The sequence below is a fragment of the Dermacentor silvarum genome, chromosome 11 (assembly GCF_013339745.2).
Source record: "Dermacentor silvarum isolate Dsil-2018 chromosome 11, BIME_Dsil_1.4, whole genome shotgun sequence".
In the NCBI taxonomy this organism is placed as follows: domain Eukaryota; kingdom Metazoa; phylum Arthropoda; class Arachnida; order Ixodida; family Ixodidae; genus Dermacentor; species Dermacentor silvarum.
The window spans coordinates 26,866,518-26,891,178 of NC_051164.1; positions in this window are offsets into that span (position 1 = coordinate 26,866,518).

Consider the following 24,661-nt stretch of genomic DNA (forward strand, 5'->3'; position numbering starts at 1 on the left):
TGCTGACCGTCGGCCATTTGATGTGAGGCGAGCTATACGGTAGGTCAATTCGCTTATACGATCCGTGATAACATAGGGCCCCACAAAACTGGCCAGGAGCTTTTCACATAACCCACGTTTTCTCGTTGGTTTCCACAACCACACCAAGTCACCAGGTTCATATATCACGTGTCGGCGTCGGCGGTCGTAGCGTGCCTTCGAGCGGTCTTGTGAAACTAGCCTGCGCAAAAAAGCAAGTCGTCAGGCCTCTTCAGCAAGAGAGACAGTCTCGGATATACAAAGATTATCATATCTTGAAAACGGGAAGATAGTGTCCAATGTGTAACGCAGCGGACGAGCATAAAGAAGAAAGAAGGGACTGTAGCCCGTAGTTTCGTGCTGTGAGGTATTGAATGCGTACGTTATGAAAGGTAGCACGCTGTCCCAGTTCTTATGATCGGACGCGACATACATGGACAGCATGTTAGTGAGGGTTCCGTTGGTGCGTTCCGTAAGGCCATTTGTTTGTGGATGATACGGGGTGGAATGTCGAAAACTTGAAGCCATAGACGGAGCATCTCTTCGACCGTGAACGATCGTGAACTGGCGCCCACGATCGCTGATGATGACTCTGGGAGGTCCATGTCGGAGAATGACGAAACGCAGCAGAAAAATACACACTTCGGTGGCAGTAGCCGATGGTATAGCAGCTGTCTCACAATAGCGTGTCAAGTGATCGGCACATACGACAATCCAGCGATTCCCATGGACCGAGAAGGTCTTTGCCGACTTGCTCGAAAGGAGTGCTTGGGGTGGCACTGAATGTAGTCGACCAGGCGGAGCGCTCGTCGGACGCTTGTGACGTTGGCACTCGTTGCAGCTGGTCACGTACTGGTCGATCGTCTGACGCATTTTAGGCCAGTAGAACCTTTCTTACGTGCGGTAGAGCGTTCGTGCAGATCCCAAATGACCAGAAGTTGGATCGTCATGCATAGCGCGCAAGATGGAAACATGGAAATTCTCCGGGACCACCAGGAGATATCGTGGGCCGGTAGTAGAATAGCTATTTTTGTATAGTACTCCATCCCGAACGCAGAAACGAGTGGATGGTGCTGATTTCCTTGGAGTAGTGAGCAGAGGTTTAAAGTTCTGTTCTTTCGCTCCTCGATCTTGAAGGTATTATTATCAGAAAATCCTGGCTCCAACGATGCCATATAGCGATCGAAGTTGTCCGCGTCGCAGTCCGTTGTCGGAAGCGGCAGACGCGAGAGGCAGTCAGTGTCGGCTTGCCGTCGGCCGCTTTTATAAGAAATGGTAAAATCATACTCTTGTAAACGAAGTGTCCAACGCGCAAGCCGATCTGATTGATCACGGAGATTAACCAGCCAGAAGAGAGAATGATGGTCTGTCACCACTATGAAGGGGCGTCCGTACAGGTATGACCGGAAGCGCTGTACTGCGAAAATCACTGCGAGGCATTCTTGCTCTATGACTGTGTAGTTGCGCTCGGACTTGCTTAAGGAGCGACTCGCATAGGCAACGACGTGTTCTTTGGTGTCGACGAGTTGAATAACGACTGCGCCGACTCCAATACCGCTAGCGTCCGTATGAACTTCTGTGGGAGCAGCCGGGTCGAAGTGTCGGAGTGTCGAACTGGAGCTCACGAAAACTGGCCTCGCATTCAGGGGTCCATTAAAAAGGAACGCCCTTCTGAAGGAGGCATGTCAGCGGATACGCGATGTTGGCAAATCCACGAATAAACCGACGGAAGTATGAGCAAAGGCCCAGAAAACTGCGTAGCTCTTTTACTGAGCGAAGTTGTTTGAAGGCTTCGACAGCAGCAGTCTGCGCTGGATCGGGTCGTATGCCGTCCTTGTCCACTAGATGACCCAAAACCAGTGTTTGGCGCTCTCCAAAATGGCATTTCTTCGAGTTGAGCGCCAAACCTGCTTTTCCCAAGCAGCCTAGCACAAGATCAAGACGTGCATTGTGCTCGCTGAACGTGCGCCCGAAAATCACTACATCGTCTAGAAAGCACATGCACACTTCCCACTTCAAACCACGCAGGATATTGTCCATGAAGCGCTCGAAAGCTGCAGCTGCATTACACAGCCCGAACGGCATCACATTAAATTCAAAAAGTCCGTCTGGCGATACAAACGCCGTTTTCTCCTTGTCTGTCTTGTGCATATGAATCTGCCAGTACCCCGACCTCAAGTCGACAGACGAAAAGTAAGATGCTGATGAGAGGCAGTCGATAGCATCATCGATACGTGGAAGAGGATACACGTCCTTTTTAGTGATGGTGTTGAGACGCCGGTAGTCTACACAGAATCGCCATGTCCCATCTTTCTTTTTAACCAGAATCACTGGCGCTGCCCACGGACTGCATGATTTTTAAATTGCATTCTTATTTAGCATTTCGCGGACTTGGTCGTTGGTCACCTTGCGTTTCAATGGTGAGAGAATGTATGGCTTCTGTCGCAAAGGCTGGCCAGATCCCGTATCAATGCAATGGTGTATAACAGAAGGAGGAAACGATGGTGGCCCCTCTTGCTGCGAAAAGTCGAACAGCCCGGCATGTTTTAGCAGAATATTCGCCACTTCATGATGCTGTTTTGTGCCGAGCGACTTGTTCACCATAGCTAGAATGGAGGAGTACACAGCAGGGCATGCATTAACGCAATGGTGATCATCCGCAGAATCAGGGGCATCTGTAAGAATGGCGAGTGACAGCACTTGATCTTCATGGTTGGCGCCAAGTTTCAGGCCCTTTGGTAGTATTGCAGGTTCACTGGAACAGTTTACAGTCCATAAGCTAGTGCATCCGTGAACAACTGACAGCGTGCGATGTGGTATCAGCACATTCCTCTTGATGCAGCTCAGCCGAACGGGTTCGACGGTAGCGTCAAACGTTCTGTCGGTGGTAGGGAAACGGGGAGACTGAAACACAGGTTGCAGATAACGGAGGCACAACTGTAACTAGTTTTCCGGAGGTGGCGACGGGTAGCGACGACGCGGAGACGGCGACCGGCTTACGCGAGGAGCGGGTGGTGGTGTCAAGCTACGGTCGGATGCTGGAGAACGGTTCCGCAGCATCTCCGGGCGCTGGTGAAGGATGCGTCCTGGATATGTGTGCGATGGTGAGTACGTTTCAAGTGGAGCGCGGTACCGCCTAGACATCGTCGATCGGTCGAACCTCGGTGGTTGGAGGCGATTGCAGTACCTGGCAATGTGACCTAAGTCGCCGCAGCTATAGCACACAGGTAAATGACGATCGATGAACTTCGCCTCGAAGCGCTCATCCGCGGGTGGTCGTGTAGCAGAGTGAAGTGGCTGAGTCTGCTGCACAGGAGGAACGGTCGGCCTGTGTGCAAACCTGCCGGGGGAGGGTGTTCTTCATGTCGTTGATCGGGCGTAAATGCGCCCTGACGTGGCCATGGAGCTCCTCTGTGGTGGATGTCCGTGACACATACCGACGGCTGCCACGAAGCGCACGGTACTGCAGGCGCCATGTGTTGCGGGGAATAGCCAAGAGGTTGTTGCATGACGTTGAACGCAAGCACCTCGTGTCGCAGCAGTTCTTCACGCACGATCTGCCGTATAGTAGACGAAAGATAGGCGGACGGGCTCTCATCGACGCTGGCAATGGTTGTCACATTTGCTAAACGGCCAAATTTTGGCGCAATGCGACGTGAATTCAACGTCTTAAATGTACGGCAGTGACGTACGACATCTGAGACGGAATCAGCGTGTTCCCTGCCTATAAGAAAATTATAGACATCCTCTGCAATTCCTTTGAGGAGATGTCCGACTCGGTCTTCCTCAGACATCTGGGAATTCAATATTTTGCACAGCTTGAGGATCTCTTCTATGTAAGTAGTGCAAGTTTCTCCGGGAGCTTGAGCTCTTTGAGCTAGTGTTCGCTCCGCGCGCTTCTGTTTGACGTAGGAGTGGCCAAAACACTTCCTAATTTCTTCAACGAAGCGCTCCCACGTTGTTAGGGAGTCTTCGTGGTTTTCATACCACATCAGCGCTGTCTCACTCAGAAACAGTACGACGTATTCAAGCTTAGTGACAGAGTCCCAACGGTTGTATCGGCTCACCCTTGCGTAGTGCATCAGCCACTCTTCGACATCTTCGCCCACTTTTCCCGTGAACGAGCGTGGTTCCATGTAGTGCTGAAAAGGTCCAACCGGCGTCGACTTTGGAGCAGGGACAACTAGAGCTGGCGTTTGCGCACTTCCGTCCTGAGCGATGGGGTTAGTCGCTGGCAAGAAACCGGCAAGACGGCGGCTCCGGCAAAGTTCTAGGTGTTGTGACTCCGTGGCACGTTGTGTCGTACCCAGCACGCTCTACCACTTTGTTACGCCCTTGAAAGGCGTTTATTGAACAGCCAGCCAGGCAGGGTTAGTCGCGACTGCCATGATCAGCTGGGTGCCTGTCAAGATTCAGCTAGCCTGCCGCACGTCGTCTTCCTCTTCACCCGTCTTGGATGCCCCACAATCTGATAAGGCGTAAACCTAGCACGCACGTACGAGTGTCAAAATATAAATGCCTCAAGGTAGCTGCCAGTGTCATTCTTTCGCGCGTACTCAGGGGACACCACGAGCACATGGTCTATTGTCTCTACAACACCACACACTGAACAGTCCTGGGAGTCTGTCCGTCCAATGATGTGCAAGTATTTGCGCATGAAAGCGACGCGTAATCGCAGTCTGTGTATCAGGCATGTATGAGGGCGTGGAATTCCACGCAGAACAGGAAATTGCATATCGGGATCCAGCCTTTTAAAGCGGACGTGACGAGCGTCTGGCTGGGCACAGTATGTTCTCGTCACACTCCTCATTAATATCGACAGGAGGCATGTGATGTCCGGTCTAGAGAACGGCACTACAGTTAGAATGGGTGCGAGAACATCCTGGTATCGTTGGGAGAACAAAATTACATCAACCGGGTAACCAGTCAAAAGTTAATAAAATGCGGTCTCTGGCACCTAACCGTTGTACAGGACCACATGACATACGCTAGTTACTGCCAAAACAAGTTAGAAAAAATATTGCTTCCGATGTCTTCCTAATGTTTGTTCACAATATCAGTCAAGGTGTAACTTCAGTACGTTGAAGTTTTATTTGTCATTTCTAATAGCGACGTTTCTCATACGCTTCATTGTCATCTTTTGGCGTAAGGACATGGTTGCCTGTGCTCTTTTCAACGCCAGCGGTCCGTAAGTTGACCGCACATTTGCAGCCGATCACTTCGACGCAATAAGACGCAATGGCTACAGACACTGAGCACGTAGCGCTGTGGGAAGGAGAAAAAAAAGGCTAACGCTTGAAATAGGCCGCGCAAAGCTCAAGACACAGCGATGCTGGCCGATTGATTGCGTCTCTTGGTTGAAGCTAGGTTGAACTTGGCTATAATCGAGGTTGAAACTTGACTGTAACTACGCCTATACTCGTGTACGTCATCTGTGGTAGTACTGGAAAAGCTGCGGTAGTACTGGAAGGGCTGCGGTAGTACTGGAATGGTGCGCCGCGCCCTCACGCCACAGCCGCGCTATCGCCGCCACCACAGCTGCTATGACGTCATGCTCCTCCGAACCGTGGCGCCACCACCGCGAACCTTTCCTGTACTACCGCAGCCTTTCCAGTACTAGCACATATGATGTACACGAATACGCGTCGAAAGCACACCCCACACGAAGCTACCAGCAGTCGGCGCACCTTTCACACGTCGCGGATCGTTATGAAGATGAGGCCTGCGTGACTGCGCACTTTGTCCAGATCGCTCATCGGTTTCAAGATATGGGCCTCCAAGCGGCATACGCAGCAGCCGCCCGTAGTGACAGGCTAAGTCCCAGTTTGACTTTGGCTGAGCTTGAAGGTGAGATTTACGGAACCAGACGTTTTCTGGGTTTGTACTTTGCGTAGTAGAGCTATCGTTCTAAAAGCGGTCGAAGACGGCGACACCACAGGCAGCAAAAGAACCATACGGTAGCCATGTCATGCTTGCACCTACTGTCGATTACTTAAGAGCCAACGATTTCTTTTAATCACAAAAGTATATTATTGAACAGCGAATGCGGACTTCTCAAGAAGACAATAAGAGGTTCCTCTCCCCTTTCCCAATGCTTTGGAATATTACATGTCCGTACTTCCCCGGCTGCAAGAGAGGGAGGCTGTAGTTGATTCGGGGTTCGGCAGCCAACAATTCATTAAAAAGTGCGTCGCCGTGTTATTGCCTGTACCGGCAGCGGTTTCCTATTGTTCTATAATATATATGAACAAAAATGAAATAAGTGACAAACTAAATTACAAAGGCTTTATGCGATTTTGTGATTCGACTATTACAAGAGTGGTTATAAAGGTATTTGACATGGTATATGGTGTGAAAATGATGGTAAGCACGACCAGATCTCGCGGCAATTTTACCGCAGGGAAATACAATACAAACACAACGGGGACGTGTCGACATTTACGATGCAATAAATATTCGGATTTAGGAGGGATATGATAGAATTCAAATTGCCCATCAACCCAGAAGATATTCTGGAATAAAATGAGTCGACATCTGGTGAAAGAGCGTTCCGTCGTTTACGTCAGTCAAGAGATTGGTATGCATAAAAAAGTGTCCAACTGCATTCAATTTGGAATAGGCATTTACCATCAAGTCAGGCGCCTTCCCCGAAGTCGCTACGGACAAATTGCGCTGGCGGTTTCTTTCCCAAATGAACAGACATTTCGAACACTGTGCAATACTTTATATGTCCTGTTTTGCTAATCATAGAATGTCAATATTTTTCATTGTTCACTCCGGGTCAAGCTGGCCGCAAACCGTTTGACGAATACTTCAATGACAGTTGCCATGGGCCTGTGCGTTGTGGGGGTGGTGACTCCAATACCACTATTTGTGTCTGCTGTAAGTATCGTAATTTTGATCTCTCAAGTGTACAATTTTAAATCTTCCAGCAATAATATCAAAATGATCAAAACGAAAGCACGTACTTCAGCAATGTGTTGTTTCAAATTTTTGCTCTTTGTTCTTAAAGTGATCCTTTAATACTCGTGTGGCAATCACCTTCGCACGTAGTCAGCCCCTACCCCGGCATGGCTATAAATATTGGACTAGCCGTGTGTCCGCTAAGTGTGACTTGTAAGTTATTAGGTGATGATAAATGCTATTTTTTGAAGTGTCCTGGCATTGTTACAGAATGCAACTTTTTGTTTGACCCACTCCAGTGCCTAGACTTTCCAATGGTGGCGCGAACACATGGTATTCGCTCGTAGGCCCCGGACATTTAAGAAGGAGGTGTCCCGACTCCTCCTGCGTTATTTATGTCATGTACACTTGACCAATGGTTGGTACCGATTGACAGATTTATATCGGGGCATTGTGCCATGGGGTGGGGGGGTGGGGGGGGGGGGAGGCCCCGCATGGTGCGCGGCATGCATCACCGGCTGCAGGCTTGAGATATATTCCGCCACGCTGTGCGAGCCATCTTGTTCCCCGCATTTTGCTCCGCTTCAAAACAGTGACCGTTGTTTATTAAAGCAGGCACTGGGACGTAGTGACTGGGAAAGCCCGAATGGAGAAACAAGGAATGAAATAGATTTCATACTCTCTGCCGATCCGAGCATAGTGCAGGATGTAGAAGTGGTAGGTAGGCTAAAGTTCAGTGACCATAGGTTAGTCAGGTCTAGGATTTCTCTAAATTTGAAGAGAGAAAGAGTAAAATTAGTCAAGAAGCCTAGAGGCAGTAAGCGTAAACGCAGATCAATTCAGGCTGGTGCTCGCTCACAAATATGCAGCTTTAGAACAGGAAGATGAAAACAGCATAGAGGTAATAAATGAAACGGTAACAAGGTGGATCTCACAAGCAGCAATTGAAGTGGGAGGTAAGGCACCAAGGGCAACCTTTAGGTAAGCTCTCCCAAGTAACAAAGGAAATAATAAAGAAACGACAAACATTAAAGTGGCGAACTCGAGAGATCAAATAAAATTCGCTAAGCTGTCAAAACTGAAACTTTGGGTAACAGCGCAAACAGACGACCACAAGAAGGGAGACACGGACACACAGGCGCTGACTAACAACTGGTTTTATTGTGAAGGATAGCACACCTTATATATGCCAAAGTGAAGCAAGGGAAAGGGGAAAACATAACAAGGGTAACATCGTGCCAAGAACGCAAGCGCAAAACAGCCAACCAAGCGCAACAAGACGCGAACAATTATTTTTCTTTCTAATCTGAACCCCCGATAGCCGCATCCAGAAGATAAAATTCAGCGTCAAAGAGAGCAAGGGAAGGGGTGCTGAAGCACTTGCTACCGAACTTCCTGATGTGGTAGGCTTCCAAACTGATGCGCGCTGTCTTGTCACTACTCTTTCCTAGAATCGTCGTCTCCTTTAACCGGGCCACACAATCAGTGCACTTGCTCACGTGCGCAACTATATGTGCGTATTTGTCATCTCGTTTTTTCAGTTTTAGAGCGTGTTCCCCTAAACGGTCATTGACACAGCGACCAGTTTCGCCGACGTAAAACATCCCACAAGACATGGGAATGCAATACACCACTCCTGTGGAACATTTAACGAACGGCGGTTGGTGGTTCTTCTGGCATCCACGTTTACTGGTGTTGCATATACGTGGGCACAACTTTCCCAGCTTGTTAGGGGCAGAAAAACATATCGGCACGCCGTGCCTACTTGCCACCTTCTTCAGATTGTGGGAGAGTTGATGGATGTAGGGGACCACCTCAGGTCTATGTGCCTTCCGGTGATCCTCCGCCGTTGTACTTCCCGTTCCACGCTTGAATTTTTGAAGGAGGGTTTCACAAACAGCAGTCAATACCGAGACGGGAAACCCTGCAGCCAAAAGACGGCTTACCTGATCGTTAAAACTGAGCGTCATCTGATGTGGGCACGATTTCTGGAGAGCCGATTCCATACACATCACCGCTATTCCTCTCTTAATTGTCTTGGAATGTGCCGAGTAATAGGGCAGTAACTCCTTCTTAGCCCGTGGGTAGTATCCCCAGCAAACGTGTCCATCACAGAACGTGATTTTAAGGTCTAAAAACTGTAAAATTGAAGAGTCCGGAAGTTCATGGGTGAAACGCAACCCACGTCCATGTTTGCTAAAAAAAGGTAAAACTTCACCTACAGTAGAGGAGTAGGTGGAGGCAGGCTGCTTTTTTAAAAGCACTAAAAATCGTCAACATACCTAAAAGTTTTTAAAACCGGCCCCCCATTAAACACCTGTTCTAGTGTGTCGTCCACCTTGGCCAGAAAAATGTCACAAAGAATAGGGGCTACGCAAGACCCTATGCAGATGCCATCACGCTGCAAAAAAGGCTGATCGTCAAATACAATAAAAGTAGAATTCTACTTTTATTAGTTTATGGATGTAGGTGGTCCCCTACATCCATAAACTCTCGCACAATATGAAGAAGGTGGCAAGTAGGCACGGCGTGCCAATATGTTTTTCTGCCCCTAACAAGCTGGGAAAGTTGTGCCCACGTATCTGCAACACCAGTAAACGTGGATGCCAGAAGAACCACCAACCGCCGTTCGTTAAATGTTCCACAGGAGTGATGTATTGCATTCCCATGTCTTGTGGGATGTTTTACGTCGGCGAAACTGGTCGCTGTGTCAATGACCGTTTAGGGGAACACGCTCTAAAACTGAAAAAACGAGATCACAAATACGCACATATAGTTGCACACGTGAGCAAGTGCACTGATTGTGTGGCTGGAAGAGAGCTGGAAGGAGACGACGATTCTAGGAAAGAGTAGTGACAAGGCAGCGCGCATCAGTTTGGAAGCCTACCACATCAGGAAGTTCGGTAGCAAGTGCTTCAGCACCCCTTCCCTTGCTCTCTTTGACGCTGAATTTTATCTTCTGGATGCGGCTATCGGGGGTTCAGATTAGAAAGAAAAATAATTGTTCGCGTCTTGTTGCGCTTGGTTGGCTGTTTTGCGCTTGCGTTCTTGGCACGATGTTACCCTTGTTATGTTTTCCCCTTTCCCTTGCTTCACTCTGGCATATATAAGGTGTGCTATCCTTCACAATAAAACCAGTTGTTAGTCAGCGCCTGTGTGTTCGTGTCTCCCTTCTTGTGGTCGTCTGTTTGCGCTGTTACCCAAAGTTTCAAGATGTACCAACTCGCCCAAAAAGAAGTATTGATGACTGTCAAAACTGATCAACAAGAAGAAAGTAAGGGGATAATCGAAATTATAACGCGTGCAAGAGATTGAGGAAGTAATAAAACTTGGACGCAGCATGAGATCAGTGAGAAGAAAACTTGGCATTGGACAAGGCAAGATGTATGCATTGAAAGATAAGCAGGGTAATATCATCAGCATATTCGATGACATTGTAAAAGCAGCGGAATAATTTTATGGTCACCTGCACAGTTTCCCAGAGCAGCTAAGCTAATTTCATTCGAAGTAGTGACGAACAGGACACAGAGGCTCCTTCTACCACTACCGATGAAGTTAGAAGGGCCTTGAAAGACATGACCAGGGGAAAAGCTGCTGGAGAAGATGGAATAACAATCGATATAATCAAAGATGAAGGAGATATCATGCTTGAAAAGCTTGCGGCCCCTTATGCGCAACGCTTCACGAATTCAAGTGTACCAGAGAGCTGGAAGAACGCCACCATTATACTAATCCATAAGAAGGGAGACGTTAAAGTATTCAATAATTATAGACACAATAGCTTGCTTTGAGTATTGTATAAATATTGCAACAAGATAATATCCAATAGAATTTGGGCAACACTTGACTTCAGTCAGCCAAAAGATCAGGCTGGCTTCAGGACTATATATTCTACGATGGATTATATCCATGTCATCAATCAGGTAATCGAGACATCTGCGGAATACAATCAATCTCTCTATATGGCTTTAATAGATTATGAAAAGGCATTTGATTCAGTAGAGACACTATCAGTCATAGAGGCATTGTATAATCAAGGAGTACAGGAGGAATACGTTAATATTGTTACGCGAACGAAGGATTAAGTACAGGAGACTATTTACAAGTATATTTACAAATGATAGCTGCAGCGCTGGCCAGATCAGCCGATAGCTCGAGAGCCCAGTGCAGTTCGTCTTCTTCGTCTAGGCGCCCGCGCGCCTCGTTCAAACAACCAAATACCACACGCGTGTAGCATAATCCCCCGGCGGCAGAAGCGACGTCCCGGAGCGTCTAAATGTCATCACTGAGAGGGTGATACTGCTTCAGTCGTGTAACGTGCACGATATCACTGGACTGGGAAGCAGATGGGGCGTCAGGGGCGATCTCGTAGGTGACGGGAGTCACGGCACGAATCACTCGGTAGGGACCTGTGTAACGAGACAGCAGTTTTTCTGACAGGCCGACGTGACGCGACGGAGACCATAGAAGCACCAAAGAACCAGGCGGGAAGTGCAGATCGCGGTGTCGCTGGTCGTACAAACGCCGTTGACTCTCTTGGGAGTGCAGAAGGCGGCCACGGGCAATTTCCCTTACGTGGGCAGCGCGGCCGACGGCGTCAAGTGCATATTCACTGGTGGGTGCTGCGTGAACAGGGAGGCTTGTGTCGAGGGGCAGTACTGGTTCTCGGCCGAACAGAAGGAAAAATGGCGAATAACCGGCTGTGTCGTGGCGCGAGGAATTATACGCAAAGGTGACAAACGGTAGAGCGAGGTCCCAGTCAGTGTGGTCGGAAGACACATACTTCGCGAGCATGTCTGTGAGAGTGCGATTAAGACGCTCCGTGAGGCCATTCGTTTGCGGATGGTATGACGTGGATAGCTTGTGCCTCGTGGCACAGGACTGCAGGATGTCCGCTATAACTTTTGACAGGAATGTCCGGCCACGGTCCTGTGAGAAGTTGTCGCGGAGCTCCATGTAATAAAATCACGTCGCGTAGAAGAAAATCGGCAACATCTGTGGCGCAGCTTGTAGGGAGTGCTCAGGTGATGGCGTAGCGCGTGGCGTAATCTGTGGCCACAACGATCCACCTGTTCCCAGAGGTAGAAAGAGGAAAAGGACCAAGTAAATCTAAACCAACCCGAAAGAATGGTTCCGCGGGAATGTCAATTGGTTGAAGGTACCCAGCAGGGAGCGTCGACGGTGTCTTCCGTCGCTGGCATTTCTCACACGCAGCTACGTATCTTAGAACGGAGCGAGCAAGCCCTGGCCAAAAGAAGCATCGGCGGATCCGGTCGTAGGTACGTGACACACCGAGGTGACCTGCAGTGGGGAGGTCGTGAAGTTAGTGGAGAACAGCCGAGCGAAGGTGTTTAGGGATCACAAGGAGTAATGCTGGGCCGTCGGGGTGAACGTTGTGGCGGTAGAGTACGCCATCTTGAAGTGTGAATAAGCGAAGGGAGCTATCGGCAAGTGACGATTCCAGGCGGTCAATGATGACACGCAAGGACGGGTCACGGCGCTGCTCGTCGGCGACATGGACCAGTGGAAAAACAGAGAGAACGCAGGCGTCGGTGTCAGTATCAGACGTAGAGGTCGGGTCTTGAACTGGGTAGCGAGAGAGGCAATCTGCGTCCTGGTGTTGGCGTCCCGACTTGTACGTCACTGCGTAGGGATATTCTTGTAGTCGGAGAGCCCAACGACCGAGCCGGCCAGTAGGATCCTTGAGCGACGAAAGCCAACACAGCGCATGATGGTCTGTGATTACTGAGAAGGGCTTGCGATATAAATATGGGCGGAACTTTGAAACAGCCCAGACGAGAGCAAGACATTCGCGCTCGGTAATCGAATAGTTGCGCTCTGCAGTTGTCAGGAGCCGGCTAGCGTAGGCTATAACGCGGTCGTGTCCGTGTTGTCGTTGCGCTAAGACGGCGCCGATCCCATAACCACTGGCATCGGTTCGGACCTCTGTAGGTGCGGACGGGTCAAAGTGGGCCAAGATCGGTGGATTGGACAGAATCGTGATGAGGCGTGAAAATGCGGCAGCCTGAGGGGAACCCCACGTAAAATGCACGTCTTTCTTCAGAAGTTCAGTGAGTGGTCGAGCGATTGCTGCGAAATCTTTCACAAACCATCTGAAATAAGAGCAGAGCCCCACAAAACTCCGGACGTCTTTGACAGACTGAGGTACAGGAAAAGCTGTTACTGCTCGAACCTTCTCCGGGTCGGGTTGTACTCCGGAAGCATCGACGAGATGGCCGAGCACTGTAATCTGTTGGCGCCCGAAGTGGCACTTCGATGAGTTTAATTGGAGCCCAGCCTTGCGGAAGACGTCAAGTATAGCTGCGACGCGCTGAAGGTGCGTCTCAAACGTAGGAGAAAACACAAGGACGTCGTCGAGGTAACAAAGGCAAGTTGACCATTTGAAACCTTGAAGCAGAGAGTCCATCATCCGTTCGAACGTGGCGGGGGCATTGCATAAACCAAACTGCATAACCTTAAATTGGTAGAGGCCATCTGGAGTGACGAAAGCGGTCTTTTCTTGGTCTTGCTCATCGATGGAAATCTGCCAATAACCAGATCGAAGGTCAATGGACGAAAAGTATTTGGCACCGTGAAGACAATCAAGAGCGTCGTCAATTCGGGGTAACGGGTAAACGTCCTTTTTAGTGATTCGGTTTAGGTGGCGGTAATCAACACAGAAACGCCACGTGCCATCTTTCTTTTTGACGAGCACCACCGGCGACGCCCAAGGGCTCGACGAGGGCTCCACAATGCCTTTGGCGAGCATCTTGTTGACTTCCTGCTGAATAACTTGCCGCTCTGCCGTGGACACGCGATAAGGTCGGCGATGAATGGGAACAGCATCACCAGTGTTTATCCGATGCTTAACAAGGGACGTCTGACCAAGTGGGCGATTGTCAGTGTCAAATACGTCGCGATAGGAAAGTAAAGGCGATATAGGGCGGCTGCTTGGCCAGGGGCGAGGTCCGGAGCGACCATGGGACGTAATGGGCCGTCGAGGTTCAAGGCATCCTGTGGGTAATCAGGGGCATCTGGAGACGCGTCGGCTGCAAAAGCAGTGACGTGGTCGTCTGTCACTGACCGGAGCGTGGCCACCGCTATGCCTTCAGGTAACACTTGCTTCGTCAAGCCAAAATTGACAACGGGGAGACACATCCGATTAGCGGCAAGGGTAACGACGGAGTGTGGCACAGAGATGTCGCGCGCCAGGAGGACATCACGAATAGGGGCGACGACATAGTCGCCATCAGGCACGGTTGCCGTTGAGGCCAATTCGACGAAGGTTAGGGCTTTTGGAGGTAACCGAACAAACGCTGTAGTGCATAGGGTGAGCGGTTGTTCGGGGCGAACGTCGGAAACAAGAGGAAGCTCGAGGCACAGCGTACCGGTGGAACAGTCGATGAGGGCAGAATGCGTCGTCAGAAAGTCGAGCCCGAAGATTAGGTCATGAGGGCAACTGGTCAGCACGGAGAACAGGACGGGAACTTGGCGGCCAGCAATTCCTACGCGAGCAGTGCACATACCACAGACGGCAACAGTGGCGCCATTGGCGACGCGTACGGCTCGAGTGACGGCAGGCGTAAGAACTTTTTTGAGGCGACGACATAGGTTAGCGCTCATTATAGACACTTGGGCTCCAGTATCAATCAATGCCGTCAACGGGACACCATCTACATCTACTTCAATTAGGTTCGTGTTCGTGAGGAGCGTCAACGGAGGATTTGGACAGGACGAACGTGATGCAGCACTACCTCCAAGAGCTGCATGGCCTAGTTTTCCGTCCGGGAGGGTCCATAATGGGTCGGCGACGAATAGCGGCGTGGCTGAGGTGACGGCGAGCGAGTGGGACGACTGTCATCGACAGATACGTGAGAGCTCGAAGGCATACGGCGAGGCGAGTAGCGGCGAGGGTCGGATATAGGGCGAGGAGACGGGGAAAAGTAGCTCGAATATGGCGATGACCAGGAAGTGCGGCAGTGGCGAGCGACGTGGCCAATGCGGTGGCAACGAAAGCAAATGGGCTTGTCGTCCGGAGTTCTCCATTCTGTAGGGTTGCGGTATCTGGAATACAGATCGCTGCGAGGCGCAGCTGTCGGCACCAGTCGGGCGTCAGGTCGGGAGATGGAGCAGGCAGCAGGAAAACCGAGGTTGGCAAACTCTTGCCGCACAACCTCCTGAATGAGGGAGATCGCTGGGGCTGGTTGGTGAAAGGTGGGGTCAAGAGGGCGCGGATGGAACGTGGAAGGACTGGCAGCCTCGATCTCGCGGCGAACAATACGCGTGACGGTCTCATTGGAGGGGGGCGAAGCGGTAAGGGCGACGCAGGACGACGTCGCAGCTGTGTTAGGGAGCCGGGAGAATTGTGGAATGACGCGGCGGCTTTTGGCGAGCTCAAAGCGGCGGCATTCCTTGACAATGACGTCGATGGTAGACACATTGTTGAAGATCAACAAGTTGAACGCATCGTCCGCGATTCCTTTGAGAACGTGGCCAACCTTGTCAACTTCGACCATGTTCTCGTTGACTTTCCGGCAAAGAGCTAGCACGTCTTGTATGTACGAGACATACGATTCAGTGGAAGACTGCACTCGGGTAGCAAGCTCTTTTCTCTCAGCCTGCTGCCGACCGGTCGGATTTCCAAAGAGGTCGCGGAGCTTCTCCTTGAAAGCGTCCCAGCTAGAGATCTCCTCTTCGTGTGTCCGGAACCAGACACGAGGTGTTCCGCCCAAGTAGAAGAGGACATTAGCTAGCATTATGGTAGGGTCCCAGTGGTTGTTGCGGCTAACAAGCTCATACATGCGGAGCCAGTCATCAACGTTGGCATTATCTTGGCCGGAGAATATGCCAGGATCGCGGGGAGTGGCCACCGTGACGTACGTTGTGGTTGGAGGTACAGTAGCAGCAGCAGACGAGGTGTCACCGGGAGCCATGGCGGAAAGCTGGATGGTGCGGCCGCTGCGGAGCTCCGTGGCGAGGACGGGGAACGGCACGCTCCACCAAAATGTTACGCGAACGAAGGATTAAGTACAGGAGACTATTTACAAGTATATTTACAAATGATAGCTGCAGCGCTGGCCAGATCAGCCGGTAGCTCGAGAGCCCAGAGCAGTTCGTCTTCTTCGTCTAGGCGCCCGCGCGCCTCGTTCAAACAACCAAATACCACACGCGTGTAGCAATATCTTCGCAAATATCTACAAGGATTGCACAGCAACCTTGGTTCTCCACAAGAAAAGTATAAATTTACCTATCAAGAAAGGGGTCAGGCAAGGAGACATAATCTCTCGAATGCTATTCACTGCATGCTTAGAAGAAGTATTCAAGCTCTTAGACTCGAAAGGCTTAAGAGTGAGAATCAACGGCTAATATCTCAGCAACCTTTGGCTTGCAGATGACATTGCCCTATTCAGGAACAATGGGGACGAAAATAACAAATGATTGAGGACCTTAAGCGAGAAAGTGTAAGAGTGGGGTTAAAGATTATTATGCAGAAGACAAAAATAATGTCCAATTGCCTGACAAGGTAACAAGAATTACGTTTATCTATCTGTAAAGAAGTACGTTTATCTAGGTCAATTACCCCCAGGGGACCCTGATCATTACAACGAAATTAACAGAAGAATAAATTTGGGATGGAGTGCATACGGCAGGCATTGCAAAATCCTGACTGGGAGCTTACCAGTGTCGTTGACAAGAAAAGTGTATAATCATTACATTCTACCGATGTTAACATATGGTTCAGAAACTTGCAGGTTAACAAATAATCTCGAGAACAAGCTAAGAATCGCACAAATAGCGATGGAACGAAAAATGTTAGTTTTCTGTATCCGCCACGCGGTCTGATAAGATTATACCAGCGATTACGTGTGCTTGACCGGCATGGAGCGTTATCTGTAAAAGTGCGCTGCTGTATGAAATAAAGACTTTTTCGTCTTGCTGCCACCGATGTGTCGTTACTGCTTTAGAACAGAACATCTGGCGACGAAGATGGCATCGGCGAGGAGTTTAACCGCCGCCGGCCAGCAGCAAGAACGAGACTGAACCGCTGACGGAGCAAGGTGACACGGAGGTCTTGCAGCCAGGATTTTATCGACTGCGTGGAGTAGCGCAAGAACGTCGCGGGGAAGCGAGGCGTCACGGAGCCCTTGCATTGACCTCGGTGGCGGGCTGGAGCAAACGAACAAGAGACTGCAATACGGATAACGCACATCCAGGAACTCAACTCTGCAGATAAGTGAACCTTGCTCATTATGGCAGAAGCAGGCAATGGTCGAGGAGGTCATGGTCGTAAGCTTGGCAGGATGACAGAATTCAACTCGAAAATCGACAACATACGCTCGTATTTTGAACGCTTCGAGAACTACGTAGACACAAATGATGTCCCTGAAAGCAAGAAACTGAAGTTGTTTCTGAACGTACTCGGAGCGGAAGCTTGTGAAGAGCTAAAGAAGATAGTCGTGCCTCATTTGCCTTCTGAGAAACGTTTTGAGGACATTAAGCAGCTCCTAGAAGCTCATTTCAGCCCAGTCCACTCAATCATCGCATGTAGAACGTTGTAAATTTATTCGCCGAATGCAAAGTGAACATGAAAGTGTCAAATATTTCATCACTGAACTTTCACGTTATTTTCCACGTTATGCCTGATGGTTCCGAAAGACCCATCGTCTTCGCCTCCAGAACGTTGAACGTAGCGGAGCGCAATTATGCTCAAGGTGAGAAGGAAGCCCTGGCTTTAATTTTCGGTCTAAACAGGTTTCATAGATACCTGTACGGACGGAAATTCACGCTGTATACCGGCCACCAACCGCTCTTAGGCATCTTGGCATCTGATAAATAAATTACTTCTTTGGCCGCAGCAAGGATTCAGCGTTGGGCTATCACGTTAGCAGCTTATCAGTTTGCACTGCGGTACAGAAACGGCAAAAACATGGAAGTTGCCGACGCCCTTTCAAGGCTGCCACTTCCAGTCAAACATAAAGACGACACACAAGAATATCTGGCAGTTTTTATTCAACGCCTCTCACCGCAAGCCAAGTGGCTAGCTAGTGCGACACAAAGGGACCGTATTCTTTCCAGAGTCGTGCAGTTCACCTTATCTGGCTGGCCGGCGCACTACAATGATCAATTTCAGCCCTTTTACGTTCGTCGAAACGAAATTTCATACGAGCAAGGCTGTGTCACGTGGGGCCAGCGAGTCATCATTCCAGACGAACTTCGAGAAGCGGTGCTAACATTGCTGCACCAAGAGCACCCAGGAATGCAAAGAATGAAGATGCTTGCTAGGTCGTTTGTTTGGTGGCCGTTGATTGACAAGGATATTGAAGCCACTGTCCGTCGATGTCAAGTGTGCCAAACGACCATGCCTGCGAAAGCACCAGGACCATTGCATCCATGGACTTATCCAAGTCGTGTTTGGCAGAGAGTCCATGTCGATTTCGCCATGAAGGATGGCGCCAACTTATTTCTTCTTGTCGACTCTCATTCAAAGTGGACAGAAGTAAAATGTCTCCGCACTAAAACGACGTCAAAAACAATCGACCGTCTGAACGAGATATTTGCAGCGTATGGCTACCCGGAGGAAATGATCAGCGATAACGGACCTCAGTTTACTGCGCAGGAGTTCTCCGATTTCACCTCTTCCCAGGGGATTCGACACAAGCGTAAGCCACCGTACCATGCTTCGTCCGATGGTGCAGCGGAACGGTTAGTTCAAACGACGAAAGCCACTTTACTCAAGCAAGTGCTTCACGATAACTTGACAGGCCAGCACAGAACTCTGCATCGACTTAACGACTACTTGCTTGCTCACAGGAACGCCATAAATTCCGTAACGGGAAGAACACTCACTGAGCTGTTCCTGAAACGACAACCTCGAGTAAAGCTTTCGCTCCTGAAGCAAAAGTTTTGTACACAATATGAGGAGTCAGCAAGACCAAGAGGCCACCCATCGCAATGAGGGCCGAGGAAGGGACCTGCAGATGAAAGCTGGTGATGCAGCTTTCGTGAAGACGTGATTATAAGGGCTGATGACTTAAACATTTTACGGAATTGTGAAAAATCGCATGGGGCAGATGGAATAATTCCTGCCTTTGAACTGGATTATTTTAAAAGGCGGACATTACTAGCACGATAATCTGAAATACATGTTGAACTAATTAGCAAATAGACTAAATAACTTCCTAAATGTGTACTTTAAGCCGCGTATTGCAATTTACGGTTTGTAACCGGTGAGTTTAGGAGGCGTCTCCACTTAGAATTAGTTATCAAGATGACAACAGTTGCGAGATAATATTCCCAAAGTGTTGGGACGAAATAGATGGGCGTTCCAGTTACTTCTCGGCTTCAGTGCACAAAAGAGGATTTAGTAAAAGTAGAATTGGAGCAGCGTATTTTTACAGCGAGTTTTATGGTGCATATTCCAAGCTGGTGTCATTCTGGAAATTTATTTTGAATGAATACGCCTGGCATACTCACCGGCTACAGTTTGTAAATTTCATTATGGGACGCAAGGTAAATGATTAGGATGTTAGTGAAATATTGTTCAGTAGTAGAATAAGACTTTTTGTTTTTCGTGCAAGCAATGTCCGCCTCTCAGCATAGTGCAGCTCAAGGACTAGAATTAAGTCACCTGCAATGCGCGATTTTTAAAACTTCTGTAAAACAGTTAAATAATAACCCCGTATATGCCGACATGGTTGTCTGAATAGACAGGGAGCGGGATCGATTCCGCGCACCAACCCGTAAAATCACAAAGAAGCATTATTGCCATTAAAGAGCAACACATTCCTTGTGGCACGCTACTGTCAACGGGAATTGGCGTCAAAGAGGTTCACTGATGAGTGGCACGAACCAAGTGACCCAAGTTGGCGTCAATGACGTTTGTTAAGGACGGTACGAACCCTATGACCGAAATTGGTCCGACAGTTAGCTTTGAACCCTGTACCCTCAGCACAACATAGCCCGATGCGCTGGCCACTATACTGCTTACTACCAAACGTCTCAGGTTGACAGGCAAACAGAAGTGAAGGTAGGTAGCCCGTAAAAATTGTGCGACTATCCTAAGAATTTTAATCACAGCAAAGTTCGCGTTTATTACCGGTGACCGCAGCGATGTAGCTATAGCTACGCAGTCGGCGATATAATGCATATGCTGATGCCTACATCTTGCCTACATCTTTTTTTTTAAGTATTTCTTACCAATCGAACTTACACGCAAACTTTGGTTCTTTGTTACAGATCCACCCAAGTAGGGCAAGCTGCCTTCTTAGGACACCTTATCGGAATGGATACCTTAGGATGCCTTCTTGAATTGATGTTGGATATAGATGAAAAGCAAACAAATCATTCTTAAGCATGCGTCTCAGCAGACATGTTTGTTCTGTCCAATAAAATCGACAGATATTACTCCGCAGATGTTGAAACATTTGTTCCTGCAATGGACATTCCTAGCAGTTCCTGTTTGCAAAAAATGGTTGTACCACAAGCTTCTCGCCACCTACTCCGGATGGTTCGCTATACTTATTCGAGTGAGTGATGTCAGCCATGTTGTCGCAAAATAAACGGCAAGTAATCGGTATTCACGCGCGATGCTAGTTGTTGACGTGTCCCGCCTCAGTCAGTACCATCGCGGCCCCCTTCAGCTCATTCATCAACTTCTGTCTGCTCTCGAGAGAAATGCCAAAGCAATGCGCGTCTGAGCCAGAGGAAGAAGTATATAGGGAAACGTGACCTCGGATGTACCCCGTGCTGGCTGCTCCTTACCCGTGTCTTCCATTTGTATCTCGTCTCATTGTCCTAAACATCGTTCCTAACTTTTATTCTGTGCCAGTCTTGCATTTCACTGAATGCCACTTGTGCTTGATATTACAGACTTCCTTAATTAGTGCACCTCAACCCTGTCAGAAATACATGATTGGATGCAGGATAATTTACGATCAGCAGAAAAAAAATTACACGCAGAATCTCCTGTGGGAGTTATCTAAATGAGGCATGCCTAAGCCTTTGCTACAAATTACCTGCTGTTTCGTCGTCGTGTGCTGCTATGTTTCGTATAATTGAGATCAACACAGCTGAAGACTCGTGAAACGGAGAAGCGAGCTTGAAACACCGGAATATTCACTGATACCATGATACGACGAAGAAGAGGCGAGTGTAGCAATGTTGCCTCATGTTATATGATGGCGCGCTTATATGATGCGGCTGCTTCGTGAAATATGGACACTAGCCGATGCATGCTGTAGTACACGACCTAATTGAACAGTGTCACGCTTCGTTGACATCATACGTCGACGTGGTCGATTACGCTGCCTCCACTCGATGCGAACCATTATCAACCGTGATCAACCGTGCTCCGGCGGCGGCTACGTATGGCGCGGCCGCCTAGCCCTATCTTGAGAGCGATGCGCGCTGGGGAATGAGTGCGCCGAGTGCTGATAGCTTCGTGTACGCTGTGTGTTGGCGTTGAAGCGAGGGGCAGCACGAAGGACAATTCGCTCGCTGCTGGGGGCCCTCTCTTGAAAGCAATCTCGTCATACGTGATGGACGGACAGACGGACGAACGGACGAGTTTCCTCGTTATTGGGTAGACATAGAAATGCTTACGCATTTAAAACAACGGCAATGTCTAATCATGCGCCATCATTCTTGAGGCGATGCGACACGCGATGCACAAAGGGGGCCGCCGCGAAACGCTGACGCTTCGGGCATTCTGAACTTGTTTCTTTTCCCTCATTCCTTCACTTGCCCTAAAGCGTTCTCACTTCCTATCTAAACAACATGCTCTGGGTATTCCGCTGTAGCAAAAGGCTTGTTTTAAGAAACAAAGTGTTCTAAAAAGGAATGAAAAGCAGACCTGACAGGAACCCTTGCTTGATCACCTTCGAAAACGCCGTTCCAAAGATTAACAAAGGTTGTCCTTATTAAGGGCAATGCCAAGGTTGATCCAAATGGGTCGCGTAGCTTCGACCGAGATGCGGTCCAGCAACAATCGTCGCCGACAGTAGCAAGGGGAGTGGTGGGACCAGCGATGTAAGCACGACTACGTGAGGATAGAGAAACCACTGAGAAAAAAAAAACGTTTTTAATGAAAAAAAAGACAGTTTAATATCAATCAACGAAAATAACATTACTCATCACAATTACATACGTGTGGTGAGGAAATAAAAGACAACTCTTTTTTTTTTACTTTATCATAACAATAAATATACCTTTTACAGCGCCCGCTATGGAAGGGGTCGTTCACACCGTTATCAGTTGCAATGCCATACACTCTTGGCAAATGTTAACCTAAATTCTGTATCTTGCGCGCGAAAACAACGATTTGATTACGGGGCACGCCGTAGTGAGGCACTGTGGATTATTCTTGCCCACCCGGGTTTCTTTAACGTGCACCCAATGGATGTTACGCAGCCGTCTTTGCATTTCACCGCCATCGAAATACGGCCGCCACCGCCGAGATTCCATTAGTACCGCAACGTCATAGCCACTAAGTCACCACAACAAGTTACTCTCTTGAAGTGTGCAGAAAGGCACGCTCGTGAAGTTCACCTTCTAATACACGCCTCCCTTACACGTTGTGTTGTTTTGCTCGTCTACGAGTGTCTGAATTCTGGTGGCCTGGCGTTTCCGAGCTGTGTTTCCTCTACGTGTTCAGCCAAATGTAGTGATATGGGACCACCCAAGCATTCTATACTTTAGCTGCCTTCGTGTGACTGACGATGCAACCAGCATACAACACCCAAAGCGTTCTTTCGCCTGTGAAGAAACAACGTTCTGTGCATAAGTGCGATTTTGACACTCGTACCACTGACAGTTTGCTGGATCGTTATGAGTGCTAAAAACTCGAAACGACCATCGAGTCAAATTGCGGGGCATTTGGAAATATACCTCCAAAAGTAGGCAATGGAAACAAATTTCGCGCCTTTACAACTGAAATGACCGTATTTGCCGGATATGGAGTGATTGTTTTTTACCGCCGAAAGTGGTCCCTCGTCACATAGATGGGGATAAGCTCCACTGAAAGCCCAATTACCACCATGTTTTGAACGTATGGGTTTCTATGAAGCTTCGCTACCAGGTAGATTTACCTTGGAAATAATGCCAAAAAGAGATGGTTAGCTTGCATCATCAATTTTCAAAGCAAAGCTTTATTTGTCTACCATACCATGGTATTTCGTGGGTCGTTCGGTCGGTTGCTGATCGGGTTCCCGCCCAGTAGATTCGCACTTAACCTAAAGAAACTGCCAAACCTCTGCCCCCCAAGCGTAGCAAGCCCGGTGCTCTAACTATTAGGCCACAACCGATTTTTCCCTTTCGTCATATTTATTACAAGTATGAAACATGCGTGATTAAATTATTTACATAGGGGCCATAACAGCCAAATCTAGGCCAGAACAGCCCCAAAACTCCCCTTGTGAAAACACAAACATGCACATTCACATGGTCGCCACATGTTAACAATGACAATCATTGCCATACTAAGCCATATCCCCACGATGAGGGATCATCGGTCAGCAAAAGTGTCCGCGTGTTGAAGATGATTATTATGTTTTCCAAACACTGCCACATACCCACAACGGGAAGATCGCCAAGAATTGCGTGGTACAATGACACATACCCACAGCGTGGTATTGGCGAAGGAGCGGGAGGTACATATGATGCGAACGCGCACTAATTGAGATAAATTGCCCAGAGTTGATGATGGCTTTTATTTCACTGCTAGGGCAGACACGCACAACGTACACTGTAAAAAGCGGCCGATGCATTTGAATTCAATGGTGAAAAAATAAAGAAATGCAAGCCTATAGATTATTTTTCGCATTGAGTAGCAAGGTCACGCGAGAGGGCATATGCGTGACAGATTCCTTTAGGCCGTACACGCAAGAGTGAAATGGCAAATTCACAGCATTTCATTAGCCACTTCACGAAAGTTTGGCTTCACGTAGATTCTTACATGTGCATTAGATATCCGCTATGTTTTATTTATTTACTGAGTTTAATACATCTAGGTACCACCATACTGAAACGAGCTTCCTTCTCTCTTCAGCATCTTAGATTTTTAAGGATGGTTAGCTTGTACTTGAAATTAGTTTGTACTTGGAATTAGTTGCACTTGCTCTTGTACACAGTTCGAACTGGAAAAACTTAGATTTTCAAGGAGCGATAAAAGTACACCTCCATACCCACTGCGTAATATGCAAGTGTACGCCGGACAATGGTAAAGCTAACGTCGTTGCTATTCAACTCGCTTGATTATTCAGGCATACCACGCCCAGAAGACAAAATATACATGCTTCAGCCGTCCGTCAATCACGTTCACAGCAAATGAAATAGCATTTCTCGATAAGGGGCTAACATGTTTATAGCATTGTGATTGTGACGGTGATGTTACTGTTCGCGTTACATTTGATTGTTTTCTTTTTGCTGTAATAATTAAGATATATATATATATATATATATATATATATATTGTACCGGAGCACATCGGCACCAGCTCTGCGCCAGCCAGTGTGGAAGAAGCCGTTGACGATCTTGTGGTTCGCGCTAAGTCGGTTTCCAACGAGCGAGCTTGTTTTAACCGTCAAGCTTCGTCTAATCTACCCTGCCGAATACTCTTGTCACGTTTGGTAGAAGTGCCGGGTTGTCCCTTTCAGCGTCCTGGAACTCCGCAGCCGTACGCTACCATCTGCATTCGCTATGACCGAGGACGCCAGCCCCTCGCGAGCTGCCCCTGCTCCCACAC